The following is a 14326-nucleotide window of genomic DNA, read 5'->3' on the forward strand; positions in this document are numbered from 1 at the left end:
TACCGTCTTCCTCTGAAGTTCCCCATAACCCCTCACACACACTGTGAAGTACAGAGCAGGAGACAGCACCCCAAGAAAAAGGGGAGGAGATGTAAGGGACTCTCAAGAGTCTTCTCCAGAACCACAGTTCAAAAGCATCAATTCTTCGGTGCTCAGCTTTCTCCAAAGTCTAACTCTCACATCCATACATGACCACTGGAAAAACCATAGCCTTGACTAGACGGACCTTTGTTGGCAAAGTAACGTCTCTGCTTTTTAATATGCTATCTTGGTTGGTCATAACTTTCCTTCCAAGGAGTAAGCGGCTTTTAATTTCATGGCTGCAATCACCATCTGCAGTGATTTTGGAGCCCCCAAAAATAAAGTCTGACTGTTTCCCCATCTATTTCCCATGAAGTGAGGAAACCAAGACATAGAATGACTTAAAAATCGATTTCTTTGGGGCAACTTGGTTGGCTCTGCTGTGACTGATGAGACCCTGAGAATTCTACTCCAATGGTTCAACTCCAGACAGAGTCTCCCTGCCTGCTGGGTGAAAGCCCAGATAAGCATCACTGTAGATTCTCCAATGTCCAGCAGAGGGCCCCCATGTCCACGTACTTGGCTGCTTGGAGGGACTGTTAACTTGGCAATCACTTCAGACAGCCCCCTGCGAGGTCCTCCTCTGTCTTGCTTTGTTTTCCCTGCTCCCTTTGCCAGCAGGAATTGGAACAACCAAGGCGTGGGATAGGCAAGTGAGAAATTTAACGCTTGTTCCTCTTTGCCTCTAGATTTCTAACCAACTCTCTTAAAAGACAAAGAGGCAGATCAGCAGCCCTGTTGCTCTCTGCCATTTCTCTTCTTTGTTCCTGGGCTTCTCCAAGCCGGTCTGGGAGATAAGAGAAGGCGCCCAATCTGCACTCTTGCTGTGCCTTCTCTGCCTGCTCTCAGGGGATCTCTGATTTAGCTGAGAAGAGTTTCTCTTTATCAAATCACAGGCCTCCTTAGAAATGGCCCGAGAGACCATCGTCGCCCGCTGGGTGCTGAAATATGTTATCATTAGGCTCAACATGTGATTTAGTTAATTAAATGTCATGCTTTTGATGGCATTAATTAGACCTGCTGCCAACTCCTCAGAAAACAAAACCAAACAAAAATGAAACCATCACTCCTAACCCAGAGAGACTTCGTGGAGCCAAAGTGAGGTCTTCCTAAACCCCTCTCTCCTCCCAGGACAAAATTAGTCCAAAAGGATCTTTAAACAGTTCACGGAGTCCCATGATGTCATTTCTCCTTTGAGGGATGCTGCTGCTAATGTCCCTGGTACTTCAGAGTGTTTAATGTTTTTATTAATAATGACCCAATTGTTCTTTACATGAACGTACTGTTTCAGAGGTTATAACCTACTTTCACATTCATCCTCTCTTTAACGTTTCAAAATAACCTGCAGAGGTGGGTGGGGGTGAGGAAAGGGGCTCACTTGCTGGAGGTCAGTGAGCTGGACCTCAAACCCAGGCTTTTCTATGGACCCACATCCTCCCAATCACAACACACTTTTGTGTATGTTTTTTCTCATGTGAAACATCTAACAAAAATCCAGGAAGGGAGTCACTGGACTAATTATCAGCGTTTCTTGACAAGTGATGAAACAGAGGCCCGAAGAAGTCAAATGAGTTCGGCTGAGGCACCTGAGCTAGTTAGTGAGGTTTTAGTTACTGAGAGTCATCAGTGACAAAAGGAGGACCAGAGTCCCAGAGTCTCGGGATTCAGTCCAGATGCTTAAGAAACTGTCTAAGAGGGAACCAGGAGAGACCGTGTTCTTCCAACACAATTAACAATAGTCATCTGAGCACTGAACAATTCTTTAACCCCACCATATCACAAGCATCCTGACATTGCATGTCTAAGTGCCCACAAAACTTTAAAACTAGGTATGGCTATCTAATCTACTCAACTGAGTGAACGAAACCTTAGAGAGTTGATCATACAACTGGAAAGGCTGGAGGCTGAGATCTGCAACCAGGACTTCCTAAAGCCAAAGCGCATGGTCTACTCACTTGATCAAAATGCCTTCAACAAGGCTATCACAGCGCAATGATGAATTGGATGTGAGCTCAGAATTATGGCACATGTATGGAGAGAAGAGAAATACTTTGGGCATGATTCCAGGCACAAAGGGTTTGCAGTTCACTAGAGGAAGATTAGCTAAACAGAAGGAAAAGGAAAGAGTATAGAGAGCAGTATAGTAAATACAGAACTAAGGAAGAATCCTAGGGGTATCTTCTTGAGCCTTAACCTCAAGCATCAAAAGTGCTATGGACTGCTCGATACCTTTGATTTTTCATATTACCTATCGTGTACAGTAGACTTATGCAATATGCATAATTAATATATATTAATTCATTGGCATGTGTTCGGCAGAGAAAGAATTTAAATAGTTGAGAGGTGTCCCTGCCATTCTCCCCAGCAAGAGTGTGTCCCTCCGTGAGCGTGAGGTGAGAGATATTAACCTGCTGGTCCCTGAGGCAGTGTCTGTCCCTGTAGCCCTCTCTGAGCACGGGCATCTCAGCAAGATGACTGTGATTGTTTCGCTTAAAGAAACAGTATTATTTTGGTATTAATGGTTTCTAAGCACAAGGCAAAAATTTCACTTGGGGCTCAACCAAAGTAACAGACATCTGTTCCAACGCTCAAGGACAAACTGGCTGTGCCCAATAATGGAAGAGATGGAATTATTTTTGAACATTACAGACAGTTTGAAGTATTTTCTAGGGTCATTTTTATTATGTAAAATTTTCTACTTACACGTTGATTTTAAAGCTTGACCACGGGGACTCCCCTGGTGGTCCAGTGGTTAAGACTCCACACTCCCAATGCAGGGGGTTTGGGTTCATTCTATGGTTAGGGAACTAGATCACACATGCCACGGCTAAGACCTAGTGCATCCAAATAAAATAAATAAATAAATATTTTTAAAATAAATAATGAAAAAAAATTAAACTTGACCACACATATGGTGTGACTCTACCGTAAATTGCAAGCATGTACTTGCCACTATACTGGAACATCTGAGCCCACTGGCATTGCTTTAAAAATAGCAGCCATGTGTGAGAAGGTAGCCAGAAACCCAGAGATACACGAATTACAGTGCTGACCAAGGGTTAAAATGGACACACAGTCAGGTGGTCCTCTCCTGTCACTACCAAGGAAACAACAAAATGCGAGGCAATTCCAAGATTAGACAGAGGGAGTTATCAAGGCCCAAGGGACAAGCATAGGCAGCAAGATCTAGAGTAAAGATTATTGAATAAGGAAGTGAAGGTCAATTCCTGGTCAGCAATCTTATGCAAGTTACCTAATGTCTCTAAGCCTTGATTTCCTCAGCTATAATTGAGAAGAATGTACTAGTTCTCTTGAAAAAATTAACCTCCAAATCTTGACACCAGAAGTCAAAAAGTATTGGAAGGACTGATGCTAAAGCTGAAACTCCAATACTTTGGCCACCTCATGCGACGAGTTGACTCACTGGAAAAGACTCTGATGCTGGGAAAGGTTGGGGGCGGGAGGAGAAGAGGACGACAGAGAATGAGATGGCTGGATGGCATCACCGACTCTGTGGACATGAGTTTGAGTGACCTCCGAGAGTTGGTGATGGACAGAGAGGCCTAGCATTCTGTGATTCATGGGGTCGCAGAGAGTTGGACACGACTGAGCGACTGAACTGAACTGAACTGAACTGGGAGCCTGAACTACTAAGACTTTTGCAGAGAGGAGCCGGGGTCCAGAACTTCAAGAGTCCGAATCAATGGGCTTGCCAACAGGTTACTAATTAATGGGTGACACTTTTGAGAGTGCAAACGAGAAGAGTAATCCTTAAGCAAGCAGAAGGGGCATAAGCCAGAACCATCTCAGCAAACCAGTTCCCATGGCCTTTCCTTAAAAAGATGGAAGTCTCAGAACATTGCAGAGCGCCTTGTGCCCTCCAGCTCTCCCTTTGCCTGGGTCTGTCTGGTCAGCAATGCCCCACTTAGCTGACTCCTCGTGTCTTGCCTTGGCTTGTGTTCCAGGCCAGAGGTCCACTTGGGGCCAGGCTAAAAGTTTTCAGAGGAGCCTAAGCCCTGAGCAGATGCATTTAGGTTAAATAAGAGAAACAGTCAGATTCAGCAAGCTGGAGGCTAAGCCACCTAGAAGTGTAGCAAAATATAGAAGAAAAGCGTATATTCAACTGAGACCCAGGAAGTCTGAGTTATAAAGCCAGATATATCTTTGAATTTCTATACAATTTTGGGAAAGTCACATAGCTTCTCTGAGCCTCAACTGTATCTCCTAAAACCAAGGAGAAAGCTTGGTTCCCTTTGGCATTTTGAGCCCTAATATCATAACATTTTATGTTCTTACAAAAATGGGAATATATCTTGGCATTTTGATGTCCCTGTGGGATTTCAGATTTTCAGTTTTTCCCTCACAGTATAAACTACCCTACATCTCTGACCATGTCCAGTGGACTAGCTAGCTGTTGACATGGTGAGTGTCCAGCCATTGTCATCTACTAGGAATGATAATGCCACAGAGTACGCAATCACAGAAGTGTTGCTAACACTCTAATATCTCATATGTCTACCATGGCATTTGCTACTCTGTTTAGACAACCCGGGTTCGATCCCTGGGTTGGGAAGAGCCCCTGGAGAAGCAAATGACAACCCACTCCAGTATCCTTGCCTAGAAAATCTCATGGACAGAGGAGCCTGGAGAGCTGCAGTCCATGGGGTCGCAAAGAGTCGGGCACAACTGAGCGACTAACACTTACTTACTTAAATGATCAAGGGTAAGATCACATTAGTATTACTCATCAATTCTGATGATATCATTGAGCACCAGGATCTAGCCATGCCTGAAGCCAACAATCCCCCAGATTTTCCAGTGTCATGACTCAGATACATCCTCTTTTTAATTTACAGGGGTTGAAAAGTTCCCTGTTTCCATTAATCCTACTGTATCCCATTTCTATCACTTGTAACTGAAAAAGATCTGAGAATATGCAATCTATCCAGAAAGTGAGATTGCTACATATAGCACATAATAAAAAACTTTAGATTTAGATGTCTCCATAGGTTTTTTTCCTGTAGGTCAGGAGTCAGAAGGGGAAAATTGTAGAGTCAAGATCATACCAATGTCAAGAATCTGCCAGACAAAGTTGCAGAACAGTTTGTTGAAATGCCCTTTTGGCCAGTCGTGCTGAGCATTTTTAACAGTCTACAGTTTTCGCCTGAGAAATTTAGCTGCCTACAGGAAAGTTTGAGACTCTTGTGATATCATAGCATTAATGAAACAGAGAAACACTCCAACAAGATAAGCTGATAGGTTCTACGTGATACATGCCTGAGGAGAGGTAACAGCCATTTATTGAAGACCTACTGTGTGCCAGGAATGTCCTGTGCACTGATGTCATTCTTACAATAACCCTGGAGAGTGATACAGTCATCTCCACTTTATTAACATCAGTGTTACAGTCAGAGAGGCTAAGTACCATTTTCCTGAAATATCAATAGTCAGTAAGTAGTAGACCCTGTGTTCAGTGTTTAGCCTCTCAGGTTCAGGTCCAAAGTTCTTTTCCCCATGCTAAGACGACTTTCCTTCTGTAGAATGCAGGGGCCTCACTAAAGGCAAATGGCACTAAAGGAGAATAAAAACAGCCCAGCCCTGAAGGTAGGTGGGCCAGGGGCTTAAGGGAAAGCATCTATTTCCAAAGGGGCAGAGCTTGAGGCAAGGACAAGCATGAAAAAAGTTGTGTTCACATCATGTTGCAGTATAGTAGCGTTAGTCACTCAGTCATGTACGACTCTTTGCAACACTATGGGCTGCAGCCCACCGGGCTCCTCTGTCCACGGGATCGTCCAGGCCAGAATACTGGAGTGGGTTGCCATTCCCTTCTCCAGGGGATTTTCCAGACCCAGGGATCGAACCCGTGTCCCCTGCGTTGTAGGCAGATTCTTTACCTTATGAGCTAATCCTGTAAATGCTCTCCTGGAGCCATCACTGTCCTTCTTCATCCTTCTTCCTCCACGGAACCCTCAAGATCAGGCTCAATGTCACAAAGCTATTAAACATCAAAGGAAGCGTTAGAACCCAGGCCTGACTTGTTCCAGGAGCCCAGCCTCTTTAACCAGTGCCTCAGGGGTTTCCTAAATGACATCATTTCCATGTCACACTCTGGATTTTTCTAGACCCTTATGCTACCTGCATGGTTATTTACTTAGTATTTTAATTCAAAATGACAACATTTGCTATGGAAATCATTTATAAAGGAAGTTTGACATCACTACATAAATGGAAAAACTATATTGCTTGAAGTTCAATAGAACAAGATAAATAAAATAACAAGAATAGATAAAAGAACAAGATAAAGTTATTATATTTAAGAGGCACTGGTGCTGAAGGTGTTTCTGAGCCTAAGACTCAATCTTCACTTAGTTAAAGAAAAAGGTAGGAAGGCATTATTGAGGGCCTTAAAATTATATTAGCACAAATATGAGTCTTTCTCCCTGACATGATGAGATGGATTAAAGGAGAATTGAAAAGAAAATAAGTCTTATAACACGTTTCTACATTATTGAAGACCCAGTTGATGTACCACTTAAAACTATGGCGGAAGTCGCAGCAGAGACACTCAGCCTGCAGTTCAGGACATGCTGCCCTAATGCATATCAAGTTCACACCAGCCTGCCACATCCCCTTCTCAGTGTCTTTGCTGAAGCTCTCCAGACCCACCATTTTTTCCTTTCTTCTAGCAAGTCCCACTTCTCTTTCATGGAGGCTTCCAGAAAAGTCTAATTCTAAGGTGTGATTTTGCTTCTGGACCACACATCTAAAAAGTACATAAATTATTGTTCTGAGTGGTAACATAACCACCTCTTTTGTAGATTTCTTGCTTTGATAAACTTGATATCCAAAGAGGCAAGGTGACTGTCCCATTCAATCCCACTGCCCTATCTACAAAGTAAACTGCAAAACAGCTAATACCCATTCCAGCTCTGGCAGTGGCTGTGTGTATTTTAGTACTGGAAAATATCTTAATGATTATCTGATCCATCCTCTTATTCTGTAGATTGCAAAGCTCAGACTTGGGTTTTAAAGTGACTGATGGTGGGAGGCGGAAGTGGTTCTGAACTCAGAGTCTCTTGGTTGATAGAGATCTTTCATTTTGCTATATGTTTTCTATATGGTAAGGATATAAGAGCATTTAATGAATACAACTCCAATTTGAAATATTCAAGAATAAACTGCCATGCCTCTGGTTCAGTTGCTAAAAAATTCCAGTGGATACAGAATCTCCCCCCCACAAAAAAAAGCAAATTCCATGGAAAAATGTTCATCTTGCAAACCAGGTTTTGCTGGTTTTGTAGCGATTTGTAAATGAGGACCGATGGGATGGAAGTACTGGCCAGAGGGATCAGGGAAGAGTGATTCTGCCAGTGGTGACACTGTACGAATGATAAATGCATCCTTAGGAAAGGTGTTTTTTTTTTTTAATTGTTATTATTAAACCTCTCAAACACAGCCATGTGAAGAGCGCCTGCCAAATTGTACCTACCCCTGCTGCTCAGATGACTCAGATAAGCTTTAGACAAATACCCCCGGATCTATGGCGTGGATCCAACAGGAGCTGGAACTTCCAACACTCTAAGTAATTATCCCTGGAAATATTTACTGTTTATCTACCTTCAAATTTTAATGACAGACATTCTACTGCTCCCATTGTGATTTGGGGCATGGACAAAAGCTCCCCCAGACTCTCCCTAATAAACATAACACCGCACAGAGTAGTGCTGAAATTTTTATAAGTCTGCAGGGTCAGTTCCTCATGTTTGCCCTGTCACCCCTTTCCAGCTTTTCGTTCAGAGAGCAAGAAATGGACTTCGCCAGACCCACTCACAGAACAAAGGGCAGACTAGAGCTTCTAAATTTGTTCTTTAAAATATATTATCATATGTGAAATGAATCACCAGTCCAGGTTCGACGCATGATACAGGATGCTTGGGGCTGGTGCAGGGGGGTGACCTGGAGGGAGGATATGGGGAAGAGGGAGGTGTTCAAGAGGGGGAACACATGTACACCCAGGGCGGATTCATGTTAATGTATGGCAAAACCAACCAATATATTAATGTAAAGTAATTTGCCTCCAATAAAAATATAATAATAATAAAATTTTTTAAAAAGCTCTCATATCTGGGTTACAAGTTCTATGAATTATCTGTTTTAAGATCTAAGTCTTGGTCTTTTCTCTTCTGGGAATGCAGTCCATTTTTCTTAGCAAGAGGCATGCCCACATGCAGCACACACCCTCTGAATTGCTGGACTATTTCTGTGGTATTACTCTATCCTTGATGGCCCAAATCAATGTCACCCTCTCCTTTCAAGGTCACCTTGAAGACAATGGCCTTGGAATGGGATTGGAGAAGATATGAGAATCAAGAGACCTCTCTGGACTTCAGTTGCCCTATAAGTAAAGGATGGGGTTTGAACTAGACAAGACCCATGGTTTCTTGCCACTCCAACAGTCTGCGGATGAGCCTATGGCAAACATCCAATGACTGTTACCATCAGAGAACCAGCTCGCTGTTTCATCAACTGCAAAAGATGCTGATGGTCAGGAACGTTGCACTTTGGGAGAATTATCACCTTTCCACTGGGGACACCAGGCAGTGAAGGACTGACCACAAGTCAGGCAGTCTTCATCTCCCATGGAAGACACAGCCCAAGGAAAGACCATATTTCTTTCTTTCCGCAAAACATTATGATGAAATCAGCCTCCTTCCCCCACTCCTAAACAGACTGGATGTCAGTGGATTTGTCCTGGGGCAGTGTTGTCAGCTGCTTTACTCCTCTTCCCAATAGGCAAGGAGGGCAGAGTAAGGACTATTCCAAGAACCTGGCTACCAGCAATGGGCAGGGCTAGAGCTCAGTTATAGAGACCTGTGGAAAGTCATTCTTCCCACAACACTTGTCCACATTTAATGTCTACACCATTGGTTTTCATTTGTGAATTTATAGGTAGAATCAAAATAAATAATATATGATAGTAAAGTTCTGGATTAGATTTTAATATCTGACCTTTGTAATAAACATCTTCACCTCCAGTATATAACTGTCAATTCCTTAAAGGCATCAGATCAGATCAGATCAGATCAGATGTTCAGTCATGTCCGACTCTCCGCGACGCCATGAATCACAGCACGCCAGGCCTTCCTATCCATCACCAACTCCCGGAGTACACTCAAACTCATGTCCACAGAGTCGGTGATGCCATCCAGCCATCTCATTCTCCGTCGTCCCTTCTCCTCCCGCCCCCAACCTTTCCCAGCATCAGAGTCTTGTCCAGTGAGTCAACTCGTCGCATGAGGTGGCCAAAGTATTGCAGTTTCAGCTTTAGCATCAGTCCCTCCAATGAACATCCAGGATTGATCTCCTCTAGAATGGACTGGTTGGATCTCCTTGCAGTATAAGGGACTCTCAAGAGTCAAGGCATAGAATGCCCAAATCAGGCACCCCACAAAGTGAAACACTCCTAGGTTAAAATCAGATTCCTGGGCTTAGAATCAGAAGACAGATTTTGGTTCAAGCATTCTTCCTTACTTGCTGTGCAGCTTTGAACAAATCTCCCCACTTCTCTGGACTCAATATAATTCAACTAACAGTCCCAAAGAAAGGCAATGCCAAAGAATGCTCAAACTACCGCACAATTGCACTAATCTCACACGCTAGTAAAGTCATGCTCAAAATTCTCCAAGCCAGGCTTCAGCAATATGTGAACCATGAACTCCCAGGTGTTCAAGCAGGTTTTAGAAAAGGCAGAGGAACCAGAGATCAAATTGCCAACATCTGCTGGATCATGGAGAAAGCAAGAGAGTTCCAGAAAAACAACTATTTCTGCTTCATTGACTATGCCAAAGCCTTTGACTGTGTGGATCACAACAAACTGTGGAAAATTCTGAAAGAGATGGGAATACCAGACCACCTGACCTGCCTCTTGAGAAACCTGTATGCAGGTCAGGAAGCAACAGTCAGAAGTGTATATGGAACAACAGACTGGTTGCAAATAGGAAAAGGAGTACGTCAAGGTTGTATATTGTCACCTTGCTTATTTAACTTATATGCAGAGTACATCATGAGGAACACTGGGCTGGAAGAAGCACAAGCTGGAATCAAGATTGCTGGGAGAAATATCAATAACCTCAGATATGCAGATGACACCACCCTTATGGCAGAAAGTGAAGAGGAACTCAAAAGCCTCTTGATGAAAGTGAAAGAGGAGAGTGAAAAGGTTGGCTTGAAGCTCAATATTCAGAAAAAAAAGATCATGGTATCTGGTCCCATCACTTCATGGGAAATGGAAAAACAGTGGAAACAGTGTCAGACTTTATTTTTTTGGGCTCCAAAAACACTGCAGATGCTGATTGCAGCCATGAAATTAAAAGACGCTTACTCCTTGGAAGGAAAGTTATGACCAACCTTGATAGCACATTAAAAAGCAGAGACATTACTTTGCCAACCAAGGCCCATCTAGTCAAGGCTATGGTTTTTCCCGTGGTCATGTATGGATGTGAGAGTTGGACTGTGAAGAAAGCTGATCGCCGAAGAATTGATGCTTTTGAACTGTGGTGTTGGAGAAGACTCTTGAGAGTCCCTTGGACTGCAAGGAGATCCAACCAGTCCATTCTAAAGGAGATCAATCCTGGGTGTTCATTGGAAGGACTGATGCTAAAGTTGAAACTCCAATACTTTGGCCACCTCATGCGACGAGTTGATTCACTGGAAAAGACTCTGATGCTGGGAAAGGTTGCGGGCGGGAGGAGAAGGGGACGAGAGAATGAGATGGCTGGATGGCATCACCGACTCTGTGGACATGAGTTTGGGTGAACTCCGGGAGTTGGTGATGGACAGGGAGGCCTGGCGTGCTATGATTCATGGGGTCGCGGAGAGTCGGACACGACTGAGTGACTGAACTGAACTGAACTGAACTGAACAGTCCGTGAGTGTCTAATCAAAAGATGCTAATAAGCAAGACAAAGTTATGCAAAGAAGAGGACAATGTGACCTTGCCCTAAACTCAAGATAAGACAAACACTGGTGACTGTAACACAAAATTCTAATGAGAAAAGTGTCAGAAAATTACAGTTTGGGGACTTTCCTGAGTCCAGTGGTTAAAACTCCACGCATCCAGGACAGGGAACATGAGAACTAAGACCCCACATGCTGTCTGGTGTGACCAAAAAACAAAAACAAAACTACTATGGTTTTCACTCTGATATTTAAAACAACAGAAAAAATGAAACAAATTAGTTTCAGTGAGGGTACAGGGTGGAAAATGAGAGGGCATCATGAGGAAGTTAGCAATTAAGCATGGATGAAAAAGAAAAAGAATTGTGAGAGTAGACCTGAAGAGTAAAATGAGTATTTCAGGCAAAAGAAATATGAACAAAGATATGAAGCAGAAAATGGCAGATTGGGATTGCCATGGGTTGTTGGCTTGGTCAGAGGATGCAGCACTAAAAGAGGAGAAAGAGTGAAAGTTGAGGACCAGAGACAGACACAGAAACCTGACTTTAGAAAGTATTTATTTTGCCTACTGCTGCTGCTAAGTCATTTCAGTCGTGTCCGACTCTGTGCGACCCCATAGACGGCAGCCCACCAGGCTCCGCCGTCCCTGGGATTCCCCAGGCAAGAACACTGGGGTGGGTTGCAATTGCCTTCTCCAATGCATGAAAGTGAAAAGTGAAAGTGAAGTTGCTCAGTCGTGTCCGACTCTTCACGACCCCATGGACTGCAGCCCACAAGGCTCCTCCGTCTAAGGGGTTTATAATTTATTCCTGCAATGGGGAGCCATTAGATGCTGAGGAGTGAAGGAGAGGCATGATCAAAGCTATGCTCTAGGGACTGGAGTCTGGCAACAGTGTAGAATAAGAATGAAGGGTTGAGACAGACTAGAGGCAAAAACGCAGTCAGGAGGCTACTGCACTCCCTCTCCTAGGGTGCTGTAACAAGGCCCTGATTTAAGGCAGCACATAGCTCCCATGGTTGTAAGGAAAAAAGAAAAGAAAGAAAATAGATGTGAGAGCATTTCAAGTTCTTTATTTGGGTGAGAAATAGGACGTCAAGAACTGGGAAGAGTATGAGATCTTGTAAAACAATAATTGAGTCTGCCAAAACTTCAGAGATGCTAACGGAACCCAGGTGTCAGAGACAACGGACTTTGTTACTCAAAATACAGCAGACAGCATGAGTTTCAAGTCTGCCTCTTTTTCTCTTGCCCCTCAAGTCTTATGGGACCCAGGTGAATGCAGCCAACACAATATGTTTGTGAGACAGCTGAGGAACCCCAAACCTAGGAAACCTCCAATTTCATAACGCATTATTAGCAGACATGCCCAATCTTTGCCCCCAAGTGAGATGTTATCTTCATTTTCCTGGACAAGAAAGAAATCTTTTCTCTGCCATCAAGGGAGATGCTGTCTATATCTTCTAAGGCTGTTTGCTAAACAAACATCCTTGAAAAGATAGTCCTGAACAAAGCTGTAGCTTTCTCTCACTCAAAAGATAGGCAGAAGTGCAAGAAACATGGAGAATATATGCTGACAGTCTTTCTTGATGGAAGTGAATGGTTCATATCTCTGCATTTGACTGGAGAAGTTCCATGGGAAAATAACCAGGCAGGTAGACTTTAGCAGGGACACAAAAGTGCCAAATAAAAAGATGCCGTGTCTTCCATGGTTTACTGAAAATCATCAACAAACAAAATTAATGCTATCGGCTTGTCAACGGTGTTGTCAGTCTGCAAGAACAGGCACTTTACCACTTTTTAATACTGATCTCTTAAAGAACCATTTCTTCTGTCGATGAATATTAAAAGAGGGTTTACAAGTTACCTGCCCCAGGGAACCATCCCAGGGACAGGTTCTCTGCCTCAATGCTTCAAACTCAGCTTGACTGTTATTACTGGGCATATTTTTATCCTCCCATAAGTTTACAGTGCTGAAGAAGATAGTTTCACATTGCTATGTAAACATCATTGCTGCTTCCCAGGGTGACAGAGAAGGGGGAAAATTCATAATAGCATTAGCATTTTCACTTACTGAGCAACTTTTACCTGAAACACCTAATTAATTCTTTGGCTGGGATGTATTCATGTATAATTCCATGACACCCCTGAGAGGTAAGGTAAGCATTATTAAATTCATCTAGCAGTTCCACAATGGGGATTATGAACCAATGCTAGGTCAGACAGGAAGGGTTCAGAGCAACACTAACAAAAGTTGGAGAACAAATATTGGGTTCCCCTCTCAGGGGTTACCTAATCTTTCATTCTCCTAATAAGGAAAATTCCAACAACTAAAAACTACAAGACCATATCCTCTACTACCTCTATTTTATTCATATCTAAGTCTTAAAGATCCAATTTACTATTCCTATTTGTTTTTCACATTTCTCTCTGACTACCTTCATTTAAGTCAATCTGACCTACTCTTGAAACTGCGCTAGTGGAGTCAATGCAACTTGTCAGGGTTCACTCCCACTGCCCTGTATTTCCACACCATATCCATCTCTGAAGACCAATGTCACCACCTCACTGGAGCCTTCCAGGATCCCTCCACTAGCCTTTGATCTATAACTCTTTCATGATTTAGGCATAAAGACCTACAATGAAAAGTAGAAAGCGACATGTAGCAGCTCCTTCTAAGACTGAAACTTTTTTTTAATTGGAATATTGTTGATTTACAATATTGTGTTAGTTTCAGGTATACAGCAAAGTGAGTCAGTTATACATATACATATATCCACTCTTTTTTAGACTCTTTCCCCATATATGTCATTACAGAGTAGTGAGGGGAGTTCCCTGTGCTTTACAGTAGCTCTTTATTATCTATTTTTTATAGTAGTGTGTATATGTCAATTCCAGTCTCCTAATTTATTCCTCCCTGACCTTATTTCCTGGTAACCTTAAGTTTGTTTCATATATCTATTACTCTATTTCTGTTTTGTAGATTAGTTCATTTGTACCCTTTTTTTAGACTACACATGTATTTTTGAAGGCATAGTTCATTTTCATTGATTGTCTATATGTCTTTTAGCACCTAGATCACTGTCTAATTCTATATAGTTTCTCAATAAAGATTACTGGAATGAATGAACTAATTTACACGACAGGGTGTATGTTGCCTTTTCCTCTATTGTGCCTTTGGTGAACAGCAACATAATATCAGATGCTTTATTCTGCTAAGATACTTAGCCTGACTATTCTTTACTTCCAGAACTCTAGAACATGTGAGTCACACATGTAGCTTTGGACAGT

Source organism: Moschus berezovskii, chromosome 8, assembly GCF_049115385.1.
Source record: "Moschus berezovskii isolate FMDL1 chromosome 8, NW_MosBer_1.0, whole genome shotgun sequence".
Taxonomy (NCBI): Eukaryota; Metazoa; Chordata; class Mammalia; order Artiodactyla; family Moschidae; genus Moschus; species Moschus berezovskii.